Source organism: Nicotiana tabacum, chromosome 10 (genome assembly GCF_000715075.1).
Source record: "Nicotiana tabacum cultivar K326 chromosome 10, ASM71507v2, whole genome shotgun sequence".
NCBI lineage: Eukaryota > Viridiplantae > Streptophyta > Magnoliopsida > Solanales > Solanaceae > Nicotiana > Nicotiana tabacum.
This window is the reverse complement of record NC_134089.1, coordinates 86,088,141-86,099,545: the sequence shown is the minus strand read 5'-3', so window position 1 is coordinate 86,099,545 and position 11,405 is coordinate 86,088,141.

Below are 11,405 nucleotides of genomic sequence, written 5' to 3'. Positions count from 1 at the left end.
GTATCGTATGGCACTAGCAGAGTTGAAGGAATTGAAGGAGAAACATCAGAAGCTTATTGATAAGGGTTTCATTAGGCCTAGTATGTCGCCTTGGGGTACGCCGATTCTGTTTGTGAATAAGAAGGATGGTGCTATACGGATGTGCATCAACTATAGACAGTTGAATAATGTTACAATTAAGAACAATTATCCTTTACCGCGCATTGATGATTTTTTAACCAGCTTCAGGGAGAGAGGGTGTTCTCTAAGATTGACATGAGGTCTGGGTATAACCAGTTGAAGATTCGGGACTCCGATATTCCTAAGATGGCATTCAGGACCCGCTATGGTCACTATGAGTTCCATGTGATGTCTTATGGGCTGACCAACACCCCAGAAATATTCATGCATATGATGAACAATGTATTCCAATCCTATCTTGATTCATTTGTCATAATATTTATAGATGATATCCTAGTTAGCCAGGAGGAGCATGCACATCATTTGAGGATTGTACTTCAGAGATTGAGGGAGGATAAGCTTTATGCCAAGTTTTTCAAGTGTGAGTTTTGGCTCAGTTCGGTGGCGTTCTTGGGGCACGTGGTGTCCAGTGAGGGGATTAAGGTGGATCCAAAGAAGATAGAGGTGGTTCATAGTTGGCCTATATTCCCTTGTTAAACTACTAAGATTTAGATTTTTCTCGGCTTGGCCGGATATTGTCGTCGCTTCGTGGAGGGTTTCTCGTCCATTGCAGCACCTTTGACCAGGTTGACCCAGAAGAGTGCTCCATTTAGGTGGTCAGATGAGTGTGAGGAGAGCTATCACGGCCCGAAATTCCCACCGTAGGGACCGTGATGGCGCCTAATATTTCACTTGCTAGGCAAGCCAACGATAGAAATCATTCAGCCAAATTCTTAAGTTTTTCAATGATAAATATCAAATAAGCCATAACAAGGTAAAAAGAAAAATGCGAAAATCCATAACAACTTTAATACTTATACACAACTACCTAGAATCTAGTGTCATAATCCACGAACTACTAAGATTTAGCTACAAGTAAGGTGTCTGAAGGAAATACAACTGTTTTCAATACAAATAAAACAATAAAGGAAATGCATAAAAGGGGATGGCAGGGCCTGCGGACGCCAATATGACTATATTGGGTCTCAAACAGATCAAGCCAGCACCTAGACTCAGGTTCAACTCAGTCCGGTACCAAAATCTGCATAGAAAATGCAAAGTGCATTATCAGTACAACTGACCCCATGTACTGGTAAGTGTCGAGTCTAACCTCGGCGAAGTAGTGACGAGGCTAAGACAAGATACGTTCATAAACCTATGCAGTTAAACAATATACGAGCATAATAACAACTAATAGAAACTAAACAGATAATAATGGGAGGGGAAACATGCTGAGGGGAGTACAAGATAAAGAAAACTGTAACAGTAAAGAAACCACAACACATAATATGCTTTGCACCAATGAAAGTATAAAACACAGTAAAGACAAGTGCACGGCATCACCCTTCGTACTTTTACTCTCAACCTCACAATAATAATTAACAAAAATAGCACGGCATCACCCTTCGTGCTTTAACTCTCATCCTCACCATAATAACAAAATAAACGACACGGCATTACCCTTTGTGCGTTAACACTCACACATCATGGCACGACATCACCCTTCGTGCATTAACTCTCACAAAACATTGCACGACATCACCTTTCGTGTTTTAACACTCTCCCTCACCAAAATAATGAACAATAACAACAGAGAGATAGAAATATCAAGAAAAAGCCTTACTCAACATGTAGTTCCACAATACCAACCTCAACTTTGAGTCAATACTCAATCAATACCGAATTCCGTAAAACATGATAAGAGTTTCTCAACATATCGGATAGCTAGTCTAAGCATGAACAATATAATTAAAGAATACAACAGTTACAAGAATAAGACTCACTTGCATGCTATGACTCGATAACGACGCATAGGTGCTAGTCACCTCACCTATACGTTGCACTCAACATCCAAACACGTATCAAATAGGCAAATAATACTTAATCCCTTAGGCCAAGGTTAACCACGACACTTACCTCGCTCCAATGGCCAAACTCACAGCTCAATCACAGATTTCCCTTCACACAAACCTCCTGACCAATAGAATATAGCAATTTATCGACCAAACGATTCAAATAAAGCCTTAGGATCTACCATTATTGCAAAGAATTCAATTTAGGCCATTTTTGAAAAAGTCAACACCCGTGCCCGCTTGGTTCAAACCCGAAATTTGGATCAAAACCCGATTACCCATTCACCCCAAGCCCGGATATATAATTAATTTTGAAATCCGACCTCAATTTATGGTCTAAATCCCAAAATTTCGAAATCCTTAGTTTCTACCCAAAAACCCCCAATTTCACCATGAAAACCTTAGATTTTTGGTTGAATCTTATAAAAAAAAAAGTAGTGAAAGATTGAAAGAAATTAGTTTAAGATCACTTACAAATGATTTGCGGAAGAAAAGTTCTTTGGAAAATCGCCTCTTGTGGTTTAGATTTTGAAAATTTGGGAAATGAATCAAAAATCTCGCCTAAGTCATCTTTTGTTCAGCTGCAGGTATCGCATTTGCGAATAAGACTTCGCATTACGAATGAACAGTATTTTCACAACCGCCATATATGGTTCGCAATTGCGGATGAACAGTGCTTTCGCAATTGCCATTAAAGGTTCGCAATTGCGAATGAACAGTGTCGCACCAGAAACCAGCAAAACCCAAACTTCTCCGAAATGATCCGAAATCACCCCGAAACTCATCCGGAACCTCCCGGACACAAACCATATATGAAATTTCAATCATAAAATACACTACGGACCTGCTCGTGCACTCAAAACACCAAAAATAGGTCGTCTTAACCCGATATTGACCATGGTCAAACTCTCAAATTTCTTAACTTTACTAGTCTCTCAACCAAAGATCCAAAAATACACCTAAGCCCCTCGGGACTCCAAACCAAACATGCACACAAGTCTTAAAATATCATACAAACTTGCTCGTGCGATCAAATCACTAAATCAACACTTAAAACCACGAATTTAGCACCAAATCAAATGAAATTCTCAAGAACACTTTCAAATTCCTTTTTCACAACCAGACGTCCGAATCAAGTCAAACCAACTCCGTTTCTCACCAAATTTCACAAATAAGTCAAAAATATTATATTGGACCTGTACCAGGCTCCGAAATCAAAATATGGACCCGATACCAACGAGATCAAATATCAATAATCTCTTAAAAACAAATAAATTTTCAGACTTTCAATTTTAAACAAAAATTCATAACTCGGGCTAGGGACCTCCGAATCCGATTTCGGGCATACACTCAGGTCCCATATTTAGAAACAGACCCACTACGACTTTCAAAACATGAGTCTGGGTCTGTTTACCAGAAATGTTGATCGAAGTCAACTCAAATGAGGTTTTAAGCAAAATTCCTTATTTTATCAACTTTCAACATAAAAACTTTTCAAAAACACATCCATATTGTGCACGCAAATCGAGGATGGATAAAATAAGGTTTTTAAGGCCTCGTAACACATAATTTGATTTTAATTCATAAGATGACCTATCGGGTCATCACAAAAGCTTAGAGAAGCTCAAGATTGTCTTGACCACAGCTCCAGTTCTACTTTTTGACTAATGTCAAGCTCTTATATAGTGTATTGTGATGCTTCTCGGATTGGTATAGGGTGTGTCTTAATGCAAGAGGATAGATTGATTGATTATGCTTCGTGCTAGTTGAAGCCCCATGAGAAAATCTACCATGTTCGTGATTTGGAGTTGGCAGCCATTGTTCATGCATTAAAGATTTTGAGGCATTATATCTACAGTGTGTCTTGTGAGGTGTTACGGATCATCGGAGTCTCCAGTACTTGTTCAAACAAAAGGATCTAAAGTTGAGGCAACGAAGATGGTTGGAGTTGCTAAAGGACTATGATATTACCATTTTGTATCATCCCGGGAAGGCCAATGTGGTAGACGATGCCTTGAGTAGAAAGGCGGTGAGTATGGGTAGCCTTGCATTTCTTCATGTTGGTGAGAGACCTCTTGCATCAGATGTTCAGGCCTTGGCCAATGAGTTTGTGAGGTTAGATATTTCGGAGCCCGGTCGGGTTCTAGCTTGTATAGTTTCTCGGTCTTCCTTATATGATCGCATCAAAGAGCGTAAGTATGATGACACCCAATTGCTTGTCCTTAAGGACACGGTTCAACACGGTAATTCTAAGGAGGTTACTAATGGGGATGATGGGGTGTTGAAGATGCCTGGTTAGATTTGTGTTCCCAACATGGATGGGCTACATGGATTGATTCTTGAGGAGGCCCACAGTTTGATGGAATTTTATTCATCCGGGTGTCGCAAAGATGTATCAGGACTTGAGGTAGCACTATTGGTGGAGTAGGATGGATAAGGACATAGTAGGGTTTGTAGTTTGATACCTAAATTGTCAACAGGTGAAGTACGAGCATCAGAGATCGGGTGAATTGCTTCAGAGGCTTGAGTTTCCAAAGTGTAAATGGGAGCGCATCTCTATAGACTTCGTAGTTGGGCTCCCACGGACATCGAGGAAGTTTGATGCTATTTGGGTGATTGTGGATCAGTTGACCAATTCCGCGCATTTCATTCTTATTGGGACTACTTATTCTTTGGAGTCGTTGGTTGAGATCTACATTTTTAAGATAGTTCGCCTTCAAGGTGTGCCACTGTCCATCATTTCAGATCAGGGCACGCAATTACATCGCAGTTTTGGAAAGCAGTGCAGCGAGAGTTAGGCACACGAGTTGAATTGAGTACAACATTCCACCCTCAGACAGACGGACAGTCCGAGCGCACTATCAGATATTAAGGATATGCTTCGTGCTTGTGCCATGGATTTTGGGGGTTCTTGGGATCAGTTCCTACTGCTTGTAGAATTTTCCTATAACAACAGCTATCAATCGAGCATTCAGATGGCTCCGTATGAAGCTCTGTATTGGAGATGATATCGGTCTCCGGTGGGTTGGTTTGAGCGGGGTTAGGCTAGACTATTGGATACTGACTTGGTTCAGGATGCTTTTGACAAGGTTAAGTTGATTCACGATAGGCTTTACATGACGCAGTCTAGACAGAAGAGCTATGCTAATCGGAAGGTTCGTGATGTTGCTTACACGGTGGGATAGAAGGTATTGCTCAGAGTTTCACCCATTAAGGGTGTGATGAGGTTCAGAAAGAAGGGCAAGTTGAGTCCTCGGTATATTGGGCCTTTTAAGGTGCTTGAGAGGATTAGAGAGGTGTGGCTTACAAGCTTGCATTACTGCCTAGTCTGTCGAGTGTTCACTCAGTGTTTCATGTTTCTATGCTCCGAAAGTATGTCGGTGATTCGTCTCATATTTTGGACTTCAGCACGGTTCACTTGTATGGTGATTTGACTTATGATATAGAGCCAGTGGCCATTTTGGACTGGAAAGTTCAAAAGTTAAGGTCAAATAACATAGCTTCAGTGAAGGTACAACGGAAAGGTCAGTCAGTCGTGGAGGCTACTTGGGAGACCAAGAGGGAGATGTGGAGCAGATATCCAAGCCTATTTGAGACTCCATGTATGATTCTAGACTCGTTCGAGGACAAACACTTGTTTAAGAGGGGGAGGATGTAATGACCTGGCTGGTCGTTTTGAGTGTTTTAGCCCCATTTTCCCATTTACTGCTTATTCTATGCTCAATTGTTGTTATGTGACTTGCCGGGGTAGTGTATTTTGGTCTGGGTATGTTTCGGAATGAGTTGAGACACTTAGTCTCAAGGTTGTAAGCTTAAGTTGAAAAGGTTTCCGTATGGTAATTTTGGACTTAGGCGTGTATCCAGATATTGATTTGAACGTCCGCATGTGATTTTGGCTAGAAATGGAAAAAGTTGGAAAATTAGAAGTTCGGAGAGTTGGAAAGTTTGACCGTTACGAGATTTTCAAAGAAACTCAAGAACATGCAAATTTACAATCGGACGTCTGAATCACGTCAAATCAATTCCGTTTTGCACCAAATTTTGCAATCAAGTCATAAATATTGAAATGAACCTATTTCAAGTCCGGAACCTATTTTGGAAGATTAACAATTGGTGAATAGATTGAAATCTAATAATAAACAGTTATCGGTTCGGGGACAGATTACTCAATTTCTTTATTGGATAAACTGTTAACCTGTTAAAAATTATTATATCCATATTTTTACCCCTATGTATATCAGTATCTTTTCTACTATTTGAAACCCTAATTTCATATTTTCCTAAATCTCAACAACACAACAACATTATCTATTTCTCTCAACAAGCCTTAGGATATAACTACACTAGTCATACTTATAAAAGAAGCACCGATTTAGCGGCTTAGGCTTCAACATCATCAAAATTTATTTTTGGGGTAGGAATGAGTAGATCTGGACAGTTTTTGATACATTTATGCTCAAATTAATCATTTAACTTGGTAACTGAAGCAAAACGATATCCAAATTTATGCTAACTGAACTTTTATTACTGATTAAAGATACTCGGCTTGTATTTTAGCTAGATGATTATAAAAGAATTAAAGAAGAAGAAATTGTCATTAACAATAAGAGTTTTATTAGCCTACTAGAGTGTAGTTATGATTGAATCGTCTATCTATTGTTTACTGTCTTGCTTATGTAATTTTCATTGTCTAATTCATTGTAATAGTTCTTGAATAATATTCTTCTTGTTATTATTGTTGAACATTTCATTATTCTGAGATATTCTTTTATTTCATTATTTTGAGATTTTCTCTCTTCTCCTCAAAATAATGTCACGATCCCAAATTCCCTCCGTGGGATGTCGTGATGGAACCTAGTCTCTACGGCTAGGTAATCCTAACAAATAGTAATAATTTGATAGAACAATTATCAAAATGCTAGAAAACCTTTTGATACAAAACATAATCTCAACAGAACACTCCCCCAAAATCGGTGGAACTAAGTCATAAGCTCTACAGTGTATAACTAGAGTAACTACCACATTACTGTCCAAAAGTAAATACAACAGTATATGAAAATAAGGGAAGGTGACTCCGAGACCTGCGGACGCCGAGCATGCATACCTTGAAGTCTCCAATAAAAACAACTAGCAGGAAATCTCTAACGATCGGCACGAGAATATGTACCTAGATCTACACAAAAAAGTGCAGAAGTGTAGTATAAGTACATCACAACGGTACCCAATAAGTATCGAGCTAACCTCAGTAGAGTAGTGACGAGTCCAGGTTAAGACACCTACTAGGATATAAATAAACAGTATGAAAAATAATAATGATAAATAATAGAAAGTAAGAAATAACTGAACAAAACAAGAAAATAACCTGAATAGATACTGAAATCTATACATGGGAACACGTAAATGAAACAACTGAAGAAAAACCCAAGTGGTCATATATGGACAACAACTGCTAAAATAATAAGAATGAAACAACAAGAAATATTTCCACCAAAAACTCTTTGCAACATGGAATTAAAAGTAAGAATCACAACGAGGTACTGCCTCGTGTATAATAAAATCAAACCCAGGTACTACCTCGTAATATCAAGAATCACAACCAAGGTATCGTCTCGTATTCACATTTCTCAATTTCAATCACAATCTTTCCTTATACCGCTGCGTGAGCCTTACATTTGAAATAGGTTTTGAAAACATTTTTTCCGAAATAGCTACATGCACTTTAGACCACCTTATGATGCCATGTGGCTTCACATAGTTCCTCTATAACCAACACACACATAAGTCCCACCTCTTACCGCTGCATGCACATTAACCCCAAGCCTTATACTGCCGCATGCGCGTCAATATCATATCACAATAACAATTTGCACCACAAGTGTCCATATATCATAACTTGCCAACACCAACAATGCCAATATTTCCACAACAATAGCCCATGGATCCACGACAACGTATACAAGAATATCAATGACAACAATGAATGAAAAATTCTCAAAAGATAGATGTTTCAACAATAACCAACATCGCCTCAACGTATTAACGACTTTCACAACTTCATCACCAAATAACTCGACAATGAGAGAAATAATGTATAACCATGATATTAGATAAGACTAACTCATAATAACATAGATAATATATAACAATGAGTCTCAATAATGGAAATCAACAAGTAAGGGGATAGCATGAACAATTACTTCAAGGAACAAAAATCAATAAGGAAAGAGATAACACGAACAATAACTTCAAATAATGATAATTATCAATAAAGAGATGGCATGTAATAATTAAAAGAGGTAACAAGTTCAACTAAAGCATGAGAGCAATTTAGCAAGTAGGATGCAGAATACTAAACAAGTCAATTAATTCATGTAAGGTAAGTTTAACACAATTAAGGACAAATTGACTACCAGAATTTAGGACAAGATATGGTATTCCAATTAAATCATGGAAATAGTCTAAGTAGCCCAAATCGGTCAAATACCACGTACAACCCGTGTATCCACTCGTCACCATGCGTATACGGATTTTACTTAGCATAATTGAAACAAGTACTACCAATCCTAAGGGGTAGATCCCCCACACGAAATTAGGTAAGACACTTACCTCAATTAGGATAATTCAATACTGGAAAATAGCTTTTCCCCTAAAATCCGCCTCCACACTGCTCAAATCTAACCAAAATCGATTCAATATCATAAAACAATACCAGAGAATTCAATTGCAATAGATAAGGTTAAGATATTTATACTTTTTCCAAAAAGTCAACTAAAGTCAACACGAGGCCCGCCCTGTCAAAATCCTAGTCCAATGGTAGATTCCGTCTACCCATGACCCCCACGAGTTTATACATTTGATTAGTTTCAAGATCCGAGTGCAAATCGACTCTCAAAACTCAAATTCTTATTTTTCCAAAACTTAACAAAGTTTCACAAATTTTCACTTTGATTCTCATGATTTTTATGTTAAAATATAAGACATGTTAATGGAATGCGATTAGAAATAGATTAGAGTCACTTACAAAGGTTTGTAGGTGTGTCATGACCCGAAATTCCCACCATCGGGACCGTGATAGCACCTAATATTTCACTTGCTAGGAAAGCCAACGTTAGATGTAATTATTAACCAATTTTAACAAGTTTCAAATATGACATCAATAAAGGAAAACTGAATAGTCTGAAACAATGTAAATAAACTAATAAGTGCAGAAATCCAAATACAAATTCTGAAACTGGTGTCGCGAATACATGAGCGTCTAAGATGCTGCAAATAGTGGTCTAAAATAAACATAACTGTTTGAATCAAATAAACATCTAAAGGGAGTAGAAGGGGACTTCAGAGTTGCGGACGCTATGCATCCATACCTCAAGTCTCCTCTGGATAGCTGGATCGAAGCAAGTCTACGGAATGCCGCTGGGACCAACTATGGTATCTGCACAAGAAGTACAAAGTATAATATGAGTACTATCGACCTCATGTACTCTGTAAGTTTTATACCCCATATTTTCGCACGTAAAAGTATGTCATAAGTAAATTGATATAAGCTCCGAAATGAGATATTACATTCCGCATTTTTGTACGTTAAAGTTTCGCCATAAGCTAATAACGTAAGTTTGGGAATGAGATTATTTTGGGATTATAAGTATTATGTTATTTCAAACAAGTGATAAGTTAATTTGCGAAGGTGATAGGGTAAGAAAATCGAAGAAAATGAGTTCCGTCGAAATTTGGCAATTTGGGGATAAAATGCGGTCTAAGCTATAATACCCGTATTCATGGACTAGTACCATACAAGGTACCACATAACCATGATAGTAAGGTATATGAAGTGTACTAAAAGCGAGTAGTATTTTAAGTAATTTGAGATAATTCTTAAGTATGTGGATAATTTAGTAATTATAAATTTTTAGTGGGATATTAACTAAATAATTAAGCTAATTAAGTAATTAAGATTTGGATAAGTTTAAAGAACCTAAATGTGGCAGCCATGAAAGCCAACAAATTTTGACTCATTAGTCACAATGCAAGGTAGCATAATTTGGGCATTCTTTAGCCAAGTCACCACACAAGTGGGGCCCACAACCAAAGACATAAAGACCTCTCATAATTTACTGTTCATCTCTACTAGATAATAGGCAAAATTCGGCAAGTATCCAACAAGACTTCTCAAATACAAAGTAAGATATCACATGATTTGAATGGCAACGAAAGTTACTTCAACAATTCACACGAAATTGTATCTTAGCCATGTGAGATTGTGCAATTTTAAGGAAGTACGGTGCAATCTTTCTCAAGAATATCGTATTGATTTTTTCCTACTTCGATCCGCCGTTACGTGGTATCGCAATTGACGTATGTTAGAGGGATTGTCAAGAGAATCGGCTCAGATATGTTAAGGCTATCCCTTCTTTTTTTGGCATGATCTATACGACACGAACGAAACGAGCGAATGCACAACTTCCATAAATAACTCTATTCATAGAAATACTAGAGATGTTTATGTTTTTGATTTCACATGTGTCATATTATTCTATCATTTGTTCATGGGTCTCAAAAATACGCGTAAGTTGGTAAATTTTATTTCATGGTATTAATCAGAGGCATAATGATCTTATGACGTACCGAGAGATTTTATTAACGTATCTTATATGCATTTCATGCATTTATACATGCACATTGACTCATGACCAAATGGCGTTATATACGCATATATATATATATATATATATATATATATATATATATATATATATGTATATGGGATATGAGAAAGGTTATGGCATTATATATATTTATGAAACTATAAGTATTTCATAATTTACAGAGTTATCCAGACTTACAAGTTAAGTAAGCTTATATATATATATATATATATATATATATGTATATGGGATATGGGAAAGTTGAGTCATTTACTCTATATTATATATGGGATATGTATTTCATAATTTACAGAGTTATCCGACTTACAAGTTCAGTCATTTACTCTATATTTCTTCCATATCTGTTATGTACTTATTTATGTGCCTTACATACTCGGTACATTATTCGTACTAACGTCTCTTTTGCCTGGGGACACTGCATTTCATGTCTGCAGGTCCCGATAGACAGGTCGAGAGCCCTCCAAGTAGGCTATCAGCTCAGAGGAAGATGTTGGTGTGCTCCATTTGCTTCGGAGTTTCTTGTTTGGTTAGTATGATTTAGACGTGTATTGTTTGGTGATATGTCCCGACCTTTATGAAAATTAAATATTCTTAGAGGCTTGTAGACAGATCTCATGTACGTAAAAGATTGTTTGGCCTTGCCGGCCTATGTTCAGTATACGAGTGATTATTTTGGTCTTATAGGCCCGTATGTCTTATGTATAAATTGGTATCACATGTTGTATTTTAC